This window comes from Gadus macrocephalus, chromosome 5 (genome assembly GCF_031168955.1).
Source record: "Gadus macrocephalus chromosome 5, ASM3116895v1".
Taxonomy (NCBI): Eukaryota; Metazoa; Chordata; class Actinopteri; order Gadiformes; family Gadidae; genus Gadus; species Gadus macrocephalus.
The window spans coordinates 9,601,587-9,612,580 of record NC_082386.1 but is presented as its reverse complement, the minus strand read 5'-3'; the positions used below and the strand labels follow the sequence as shown (position 1 = coordinate 9,612,580).

At 45.6% G+C, this 10,994-nt stretch overlaps 1 protein-coding gene across 3 annotated transcripts in view; it reads left to right on the top strand.

Annotated features, from left to right (window-relative positions):
* The first annotated feature begins 9,740 nt into the window (after positions 1-9,740).
* The window catches only part of fndc5a (fibronectin type III domain containing 5a), a 34,744-nt gene continuing 33,490 nt past the window's right edge, over positions 9,741-10,994 (top strand). For 2 of the 3 annotated variants that reach the window (XM_060052104.1, XM_060052105.1), the window contains exon 1: positions 10,891-10,994. This exon is cut by the window's right edge and continues 287 nt beyond it. The gene's annotated coding sequence lies outside the window, so the exon portion shown is untranslated. Of the gene's footprint in view, positions 9,895-10,890 lie in introns of those variants that run through there. The other variant, XM_060052106.1, reaches the window with a different exon arrangement.

Below are 10,994 nucleotides of genomic sequence, written 5' to 3'. Positions count from 1 at the left end.
GTTTGGTTCCACATCAGAGAGCACAGAGTGGGTCAGGCCTTGTGAGCAGCTTCCAGCAGCAGACAGGTCTTTTGTCTGCATGTGCTGCTGAATAACGGCCAATCAGAGGAACCTGCTGCTGACTACAAGCAGGGGAGAGGAGGAAAATGGCAGGCCGTGTCATAATATTTTAGGTACAGCGATAGAGTTCAGGCTCCTGGTGCTTTATGCGCGTGGCCGCATGATGCATACCAACGACACACTGAGCACACAGCCTAGTAAGACGAACACACACACTCACACACACACACACACACACACACACACACATACACCACATACACACAGATATAGACACAGACGCAGACACACACACACACATACACACACTCACACAAATATAATCACACAAACACAAATATGCCCACACACACATGCATATGCACACACACACACACACACACACACACACACGCAAACACTTACGCATACACACAAACATACATGCACACAAACACACACACACACACACAGAAACACACACAAAAACACACACACAGACAGACACACATACACAAATAAACACACACACGCATGCGCACACACACACACACACAAACTCATTCAAACACAAAAATAACCACACTAAGACAAATATGCGCACACACACATGCACATGCACACCCACATACACACTCACACAAACACACATTTAATTAGACAAACACAAATATGCCCACATGCAAATGCACACACACAATTAACATTAGGTTAATTTTGTACAGTGTCCCCTAACGCTTCGAGACACCATGCAAGTTAATCAGACAAAGATGGGATTGAAAGAGACAAGGACTGATGGAGTTACAGTGTGTGAGTCTATGGAACACGTTGGTTGTTCATTCTACGGTGACATGACGTAGAATCTGCAGCAGAATCTCCTGCCGAACATTAATAACAGGACCGCCAGCGTGTCTCATTATTCAATTAAATCGGATCACTTGAAGTGTCTCGCAGCGTGGAGAGGGAATACATCTCATGGGGACCCACAAACATGGACACTTCCTGTTCACTGGAAACCATTTCCATGTCATTAATATTGAACTATGAAATGATTATTACGGCTTCTTTTTTTACTATTATTATGTCCTTTTCTGACTGTCTGTTGGTTCTACTTACTGTATATGTTTAGCATCACATTCACAACCGATAAGTGTTAAGGTAAGAGATAAAGATAAGAGAATACACCATTCATTCAATATGGGAAATACAGCTCAGCCCGTTAAAATAGGATATATTTTAAGGAAAAGGATTGAATACTTAAAATATACTTCAAAAATAATTTATTCAATACAGGGAAATGGTTAACTTAGCTATTGTAAGTGCTTGGCACATTTTTCTATAAATATGGTGACTGTACTAGCAGTGATATATTGTTTCTCTTTGTTCTGACAAATCTGTCTGCTAAATGCCCTGAATGTAAATGTAAATGTAAATGTAAATGAATAAAGAAGAATTTCACAGATAGATCTACCGGGATTGTATTGAAAGGAGACATATTAAGGTGTTTTCCAAACAAGTAAATATAGTATATGAGTTCCAGAAAACATGTTTTTGAAGCTGGCCTACCGCTATTCCCCTCTGTTTCAGTCCCTTCAGAATGGGCTGTTTCTGGTGTCTGTATCTTTAATGCAAATAAGCTGCACCACAGCATGGAGGAGAAGTCCCGTTTGTGCACTCCTGGGGCTCTATATCTATATAATATTATATAATATAATAATAATAATAATAATAATAATAATAATAATATTTTATAATGTAAAGGTATTTAGATAATATTATATCTAATATCACGGCCAAAAGCTATGTGCGCCTCGGATGATATTATTGATCATAAAGACTGCGTCTGACGTCTCTGGTACTTTCACAACAAGAAAAGACTCATAGTGGGGGTTATCTAGGCCATGGTTGAGAAGAATTCGGGGAAAGGAACTTTGGCCTTGACTCTCTGAAGTCCAGAATGAACAGCGACATGGAGGAGAAAGGGATTGGAGCTGAGCTGCCGGACTGCCGCCGAGCCCCCCCCCCCCCGCCGGAGCAGCTCGGCGGCAGTCCGGCCGAAGCTTCGGCGGCAGTCCGGCAGCTCAGCTCCGGGAGTACAATCCCTTTCTCCTCCTATCTCCTCCTCCGGACTGCCACTGAAGCTTCGGCGGCAGCCCGGCAGCTCAACACCCCAAATCCCAGGAGAAGTGTTGTTTTCATAATATGTCCTCTTTAAGATCTCCAAGGTGCTGGTTCACTTTCAATTGGATCAAACGGTGCCAGGAAGATTCAACCCTGCTTAAGGTATAGGATAAAACCTAAATGTCTTTCCCTTTTGGACACCCATTGGTAAATAAGTGCCATATTTATCCAAATTAGTACTTGGCTGACAGTGTGCATCAGCTAACATACAGCTGATGACGATAATGAATTGACCTCTTGGACGTCTCCACTTTGTGATCGAAACAAATCTTAATGTACGATATTTTGCTTGCTCGTGTTGATTGAACAACGACCAATCAAAACCCATCTAACATAATACTGAACAGAGACTTCTATGACAGTCTGCTGACCTTGCTGTCGAACATTAAGGAAAGGAACCTAAGTAAGACGCTACTTATCCAGCTGTCCAGTCCCTTATGCAGTGGCACAGAAGCAGACGTTCCTCGCTTTAAAAATAAAATCCAAACTCTCTTTCCCTATGATTATTGGCGCGTTAAATTGTGCATGGCATCTGAGTGGAAGCTGAGCAGGCTGCTGCCCGGTCGCACGGGGCTACACGGTAATCCTGCTGTGTGCAGATGCACTCAATTTACTCACCTTCCACAGTCCAGGAGAGAGAGAGAGGGACACTGAGATTAAGAGAGAGAGAGAGAGAGAGACACTGAGATTAAGGGAGAGAGAGAGACTGTAAGGAGCCAGAGCCGCTAAAACAGGCGGCGCGCTCATAGAAAGAGAAAACAACCAACCTGAAGGGCTGTCAGACAGACCTTTGGTTTCTTCTAAACAGTTACAACGTGTTGGTTGAGTTGAGTTAGACAAGTTAAATTCATCGTTATGAATGGCAGTTGACTTGAACTAAGTATAGAGAGGGAGAGAGAGAGAGTGAAATAGAGAGAGAGAGAGAGAGAGAGAGAGAGAGAGAGAGAGAGAGAGAGAGAGAGAGAGAGAGAGAGAGAGAGAGAGAGAGAGAGAGACAGAGAGACAGAGAGAACGAGATTAATAGTTGAAATGGAAATGAGGATGAGCTGAACTGCAGAGTAAGAGAAAGGGGTGAGTGGTCTCCAGATGAACACACACGCACACACACACGCACACACACACACACACACACACACACACACACGCACACGCACACACGCACACACACACACACGCACACGCACACACACACGCGCCCGCGCGCACACACACACACACACACACACACACACACACACACACACACACACACGAACAACGACAAACACACAGAAGACAAACATCGCTGTTATTGTTGCAGGAAGCACACAGGCCCAGAGAGCAGATACTTGTTATTGCGAAGCGGACCACTGAACAAACAAAAAAATACAACCATGGTACCAAAGGGATGTTGTTTCTGGAAGCAGACGAGCACTGTGGTGTGGTTCTAACTGTGTGCCATACAGTGATGGGCCTTCCCACACACACAGCTTCAGGACCACTGCGGGTAGCGAGCATCCATCACAGTCGCACACTGCTCTCCTCTCCTCTACACAGTTTGTTTAATTGACATCTGAGGGAGTCTGCCTGCATGGGCATGAAGCCCATCAATGCAGTGGGTGGTTTTGAGTGTGTGTGTGTCTTTGTGTGTCTGTGTCTGTGTTTGTGCTCACAGAAACCAATATTTCTGTAAGTGAGTGGGTCTGTACACACACACTCATGTGGAAGTCACCAGGGAAGGGTCAATGAATGCCTTTCAGTCGACTATTGTGCGATTAATACCAAAGTAGTAACTACTACCCCCCTCCCATCCTCCTGCTCCCCGAAACAACCTCCACCAGCCAGGAGTCTGCCAGGTGTGCCCTTTGCACTTTGCCCTTCACCTCCACCGCCCTTTTTCAATCATATCAAACCTCCCGCCTCTGTCCCCGCTCCTTATAAATCCCGGAGGACGGGACGGCCATAAAGAGGACCCGTGTCCTGTGTCATGGTCAGCATCAAGGTCGCTTGTTCAGCCACAAGGGTGCGGGCGTGTATCAACGGGTGGAGCCTCATCCACACCCACAGAGAGCTCCTTCTTCCTCATCATCCACCCCATGCTGGTCATTTCCCCCCTGGGCTCTCTCTCTATTTAGTGACAGACAGGCAGATAAAGTTCAGGTGTTAGGCAAGGAGGGACATTTCTGTGAGTCAATATCGGACGATTCCTCTCCGATGATCTTTGCGAGGTGACGTACTCGGAAGAGGGGTGAGATTTAAGGGGTGAGATTTTGAACCTGCATTGATGAGAAATGAAAAGGGTGAATGCCAGCTTGTGGTTTCCAATACGAGATATTTTGCCGTTCCCTCCAGACGGAAAATAAGGAATACCTTGCCATCGATTAAATATCAAGCTGCCAGACGGTTGGAGATGTTTTATCGATGCCACTATGTATCTGAAAAGTTCAACCAGTGCCCCTACCTTTTCTCCCTCCAGGACATCTCCTTGCGTCTCCAAACAGGCATCATATAGACCACCTATAATGGGTGGAAGGGGGGCCCTAATCGATCACAAAGTGCACACAAAAGCAATGTACAGAAAAAATGTATCAACATAAATGGAGTCAAACAGAGTGTAAGAAACCTGTGTGGTATTTTGAACGAAATTCCTAATCTACCTAAGCAGATGGTGCAGTCTGAAGATGCTGCTTTTAATCGGTTCATGGTTGGAAATGCACCATGAAACTTTACACAACACAGCTGAGCAGGAATGGCCTCCATGTTTGTGAGTTTTACTACCCCATGCACAGAGGTGCAGGCTAATACCTACTTGGCAACTCGCACAGAGTAAACATTAGCGCTACCTCAATTAAAGCAGTGATCACAGGCTAGATTAATAGGGGGCACCATGGCAGTGAGAGCCCTTTATTCTGAGAGGGGGCTGCAACCGCTGCACATAAAAACAGCAATGCAATCATGCTCTTTGGTGCAAAGCATCGCCAATAAATTGACTTCTCTGTGGACGGGTGGAAGGGTTCCACTGCAACTCTACGGCCAAATTAAATCACTCAGCTGTGCGTACGTGTCTGTGACTCAACACAAACAGTCTCTGTTGTAAATGCTTTATGCCAAAATGGTAACCTGATCACGTCACTTGGACCATTCCTATAGGCTGCCTGTGCAGCCAATAAGAGGCTTCACAGGTCCGACCAGGAGACTTTCACACTCTCAGTCGCACTATGTCTCCTCTAACCCTATCCTATATACATATATAGGCTCATGTATATACAGTATGTGCCCCTCTATCATGCGTCCTTGTACAAGCATCTTGCCTTAATGTGAAAGAAAGAAGGAAAGAAAGAATGGAAGAATAAATGAAAGAAAGTTAGAAAGAAGCAATGAAAGAATAGAAGGAAGAAAGTATTTGCAGGAGATAGGACCGCATTAAACCACGGTCAAGGAGAGTGTGCATTAAAAAAAATACCATGAATGAGCCTGTAATTCTCACCAAGTCAATCAATTAGCAAAGGGCTCAGAGGTGGAGGGGACTAGAGACAGGGGGAATGGTGGCTTAAGGGACCGAGAGAAAGATGGATGGATTGGAATGGAGAAAGTGGATGGTGGTCACTCTATTCTTGGCCTTCTTCCGTCAATCTGTCCGATAGAAAAGGAGGGGGGGGGGGGGGGGTTCTCATGCATGAGGGGAGGGAAGGGTTATAGCTGCCTTCTGCCCGTCCAGATTAAGAGAATAAAGATGTACTACATGCTCAATAACACAATGGACACATTGCGTGGTAACGTCCAACAAACACAGCCGTATGCATGAGTTTGGGTGCATGCATAAAGAATACCTCTAGATTGTGTATGGGTACATCTTTTAGGAGCTATACGTAAAATATGTACTGTACTAAACCCTAGAATGACCACGACATGTCATCCGAGATTAAGAAACCATGCAAAACCGAAATACTGGCTTTTAGGATAACAATGCGAAAGCCAGTATGTTTTCCTTCTAAATATCTGTTAAAGGAGACATATTATGGTGTTTTCCCATCAAGTGAACATAGTATTTGAGTTCCAGAAAACATGTTGTTCAAGCTGTTTGCTGGAAAAAGCTTCTTCTTTTTTTCGCCTGCCGCTATTCCCCTCAGCTTCAGTCCCTTCAGAATGCGCTGTTTCTGGTGTCTGTAGCTTTAATGCAAATGAGCTGCTGCCCCTTGACCAATGAGCTGTCAGACTGAACCACAGCATGGAGGTGAAGGGATTGCTGCAGTTTGCGGACTGGAGCTCTATATCTATGCAATGTAATATAATATAATACTAATAATATTATATATGGGTACTTAAATAATATTATATCTAATCTCACGGCCAAAAGCTACATGCTCGGCGGCAGTCCGGCAGCTCAGCTCCAGGAGTACAATCCCTTTCTCCTCCATGTCTCCTCCTCCGGACTGCCGCCGAAGCTTCGCCGGCAGTTCGGCGGGGGGAGCTCGGCGGCAGTCCGGCAGAGAAAGGGATTGGACTCCCAGAGCTGAGCTGCCGGGCTGCCGCCGAGTTCCCCCCGCCGGAGCTGCTCGTCCGCTGGTCCACAAAATCTTAGCTATGCTCTGTTTAGTTTGCATGCATGTGGGAGCACCAGAGACCCAAAACAACACCCCAAATCAGGAAAAGTGTTGTTTTCATAATATGTCCCCTTTAAGGTTTTGATTTAAATGTGTGTATTCTCTGTGTGCCCCGGGTTGCCAGATATGAAACCAATTTACACACAAACACAGTGTGTTGCAGCCAAGGAAGCAAGCAAACAAACTGGATCAAATGAGATTGTACTAGAGTCTAGCAAACCTCAAAAGTCTCAATCTCCACGGTCACAGTCGTGTGTTAAACATGGTAAATCATGGAGTTGAAGATTTGAAAGATGGAGACAGCTTAGCGCCAAGAAGGATTTCAAGACCGATGCAACGAGCTGGTTTATAACTTACAATGCAGGACTCGTCTTGGCTTGAAATTGTCCAAATAGAATAATTGCGCATGTAATGTAATGTTGCACTGGGATCATCTTGCACTCTTGTTCATTCATTGTAAAGAGGAGGGGGGTGTTGGAGACCACTTTCTCAAATATTGTCAATTTGGACTTGAGTAACCATTTTAAAAGCTCAGTGTAAATTGTACATATTGTACTTTTAATGTGCGTGTCACGTGTACAGCGACACTAAGATGGTAGCGTGGTAACTTTTCAGTTCTTACAGATTGTGCCAAATCAAACTCCAAGGCAAATGGTTGACGCTAAAGGCTTTTGTTTTTGCTCGCCAGCAGTGTACATTTTATCATTTTTGGTATCGTTGTGCAGGATAGGTATGACTCTGAGAGTGGTGAATGTTCAACAAGTGGTTTATTCAGAGACACAAGGTAAACCAGATTGTGTTCTAAAGGTGGTTCATGAAGCCTCTCCTGAACAGGTAAGAATTCAGCTTATATAATGGGCTGAATGGTAAATGCCTAAAGTTTCTAATTTACCAGGTAAACTTTCGGTCTGTCTTGGCTTGGGCGGATTGGCAAAGAGGCCATGCTTGCAGGGTCTGACTTATCTCGAACCGATAGAACTGAATATGGTGTTGTGTTGACCACTCTATATGTAGAATTAGAAGCTATTCCGGACTGGTGTTAGCACTACACATATGTGATCCAATGAGGTACTGTTGTCATCATAAATATCATGTGGTCTCAATAAACATACAAGAAATGAATCAGATGTCACTGCTTCCCTGTCAACAATAAAATGAATTTTGTTCAACGTTGTTTTCTTAGAAAGCTCCATCTTTAACGTTACATCGTGAGGAGCTTTCGGATTGTACGTGCTGCTAATTCCGTTTTCTAGCCCTTCTGCTCAGATGGGGGCAAAGCTTCGCCACAACACCACAAATGAACTCTGAATCCGGGAAGCTGTAATGGGATTAAGAGTGTCAACTCCATCATCTCAGAGCCGTGTGCTGTAGAGCTGAACCAAACGGCTGTCTTCAACTCATCTCAACGGTCTCCATTCAATGGTAAACAGTGACTTAAACACCCATTTCAGAGTGGAAAAACGTCCTGAATAATAACGTCACAGCACTAACCATAGAAGGCATTTCCTCTGTGGAAAATCTTGAAAAACAATCCAATTACTGCTTGAATTTAGCAAAACTAATCCTCAACACCAATGGCCAAATGCAGGGCTCCATCTGGACGGCGGGGCTGCGCCGCCCAGCCCAGCCGTTAGCCCCCTTATGAAATGCCCCATGTCACCAAATCAATAGGACCACTCCGGAGCACTGCGATGTGTTCCAGCGTACCGCCCCCCCTGTCGGGCGCTGCCACGGTCCTTGACTCGGTGTGCACGCCCAGAGCCCTGGAGCATCAGCACACATAGGAACATGGGCAGGGCAGGAGCAGGCACCCTTCTGAGGTGCAGATGAGCAGCAGGGTGACCGCTATTACATTACACATACACAACACACACACACGCTCGTCCATCGGTCACCTGTCAACTAAAGTGTCAGAGGGACGGACAGACACCCTCACTCTGTCTCTCCTTCCTTTCCCTCGTTCTGTTTCCCTCCATTGGCCGACCCGTGCAAAGAATATAGGGTTATGTCATCAGATGTATTTTTCGTGTTCTGCACGGTTTGCAATCAAAGAGCATAATTGTGTGGTAGGAGTGTGTGGGAGGCTAATTCCAATATGAAAACAATTCACTGGTTTACTTAGGCCGGGTATGTGGTACACTTAGGGTACATGGTTCACTTGGGGTTCACTAAGGGTATGTGGATCACTTAGGGTATTTGGTTCACTTAGGCCATGCTAATTAACTGGGATTTGTGTTTAAAGACCATTCAATTAACACAATTTAATGGTCATTTAATGGTCATTAAATGACCATTAAATCCATCGATTATTGTGACAATCCAAATCCATCGATTATGACAATAATCGATGGATAACCAGTAGTCTGAATTCAGACAGACAAACTCAGAGAATAGAGAATCGAATAGTTGGAGCCATTTTGGCAGTTGGATCATACTGCCAAACAGCAAAAAACAATCCAAGTAAGTATTCCTTTCATCCAATTATGATTATGAATAACAATAATTATAGTTGATTAATAATGGATTTAATCAACATTAAGTTACATTTGGGACCTATGTTGACCATGATTTGATATCAGGCACTTGGATAATCCCGCAAAGTAGGCCTATTTAAAAGCAGGTGTGTGTGTGTGTGTGTGTGTGTGTGTGTGTGTGTGTGTGTGTGTGTGTGTGTGTGTGTGTGTGTGTGTGTGTGTGTGTGTGTGTGTGTGTGTGTGTGTGTGCATGCGTGTGCGTGCGTGTGTGCTTTTGAGTGCCTCCCTTCGCGCGTGTGTGTGTGTGTGTGTGTGTGTGTGTGTGTGTGTGTGTGTGTGTGTGTGTGTGTGTGTGTGTGTGTGTGTGTGTGTGTGTGTGTGTGTGTGCGTGCGCGAGCGCGTGCGTTTGTCCCCCCCGCTTTGCTGAACTAGGTGAGAAGCGGGGTGGGACAAAGCGCGGTGCGGATATCACTTCTGGTGGAGAGGGACTTGTGTGACTTTGCGTTGCTAGCGGTTCGGACACCGGCGTTCCCAACGTCCCTTTGGGTGGGAGCGCTCACTTAGGAACTCTTACCACTCAAGGCGCGCGGCAGGAGCGGAACTCTTTTACGCTGCAGGTAAATGGATACTTTTCCTATTCTTCTCCTTTGATGTGGCACATGTTGGAGCACATCTTAGGCATTGTTACAGTTGTGATGTGCCGGCAGGAAATGCATGGGTTAAGCACATGGCACGTTAGGATGCGCTCAGGTGCCCAGCAGTTCAAAGCGGTGCGATGATGGCATTAATTATGAGGAGAATCATTTGCAGATAGTTTGCGTGGGCTGTATCTCCATGTTTAATCCACGAGTGAGTGGGCAGCGATCATTCAAAGATGCCTAAGTAAGGAGAGCCAAAGGTACAAGGAGGAGATAGTGATGATGATGATGACGATGATGATGATGATGATGATGATGATGATGATGATGATGATGATGATGAGTGATGATTCAGCAGCCCTTGACCAACCGACTGTCCCTCCCAATATGAGTCATGTGAATGAATTACGGTTTACGTCTCAAATGCAATAATAATGCGCGTTGTGGACCGACGCCTGTGCGCATGCACCAGAAAACTATACGATTTAAATCGCAATCATTTAGTTAAAGATGGTTCGGTGAATATTGTAGGTTCATCGTCCGCGTTTAAAGTGCAACTTGTTGATGTTTTTTTTATATGCCTAAAAGGCTGTTGCTCTGTGAGCGGGCAGAGGCAGACTAGGCTATACTACTGTAAACATCTCATTCTAAAGCGGAGGCACGCTTGAGTCAGACACACACACACACACACACACACACACACACACACACACACACACACACACACACACACACACACACACACACACACACACACACACACGCACACGTAAACACACACACACACACACACGCACACAAAAGGCGAGCGGGTCTGCAGCAGCATGTGGATCCCTGTGTTTCGTCGCCGCTCGTAGTGTCTCGCAGTCCCGTATCCCCCCCCCCCCCCCATACCCCGCCGTGTTTCGCAGACCCGTGCCCCTCCCACCCCCCGCCGTGTCTCGCAGCCCCCCACCGCCCCACAGACCCCGCCGCGTCTCGCATCACACATGCATCATCTGCGTGTGACGCAAATTGTTAGGACTGCTGTTCAATAATGGGTGAGATGTATGAAGCGCGTTACTATGTTCTTAAAAAAG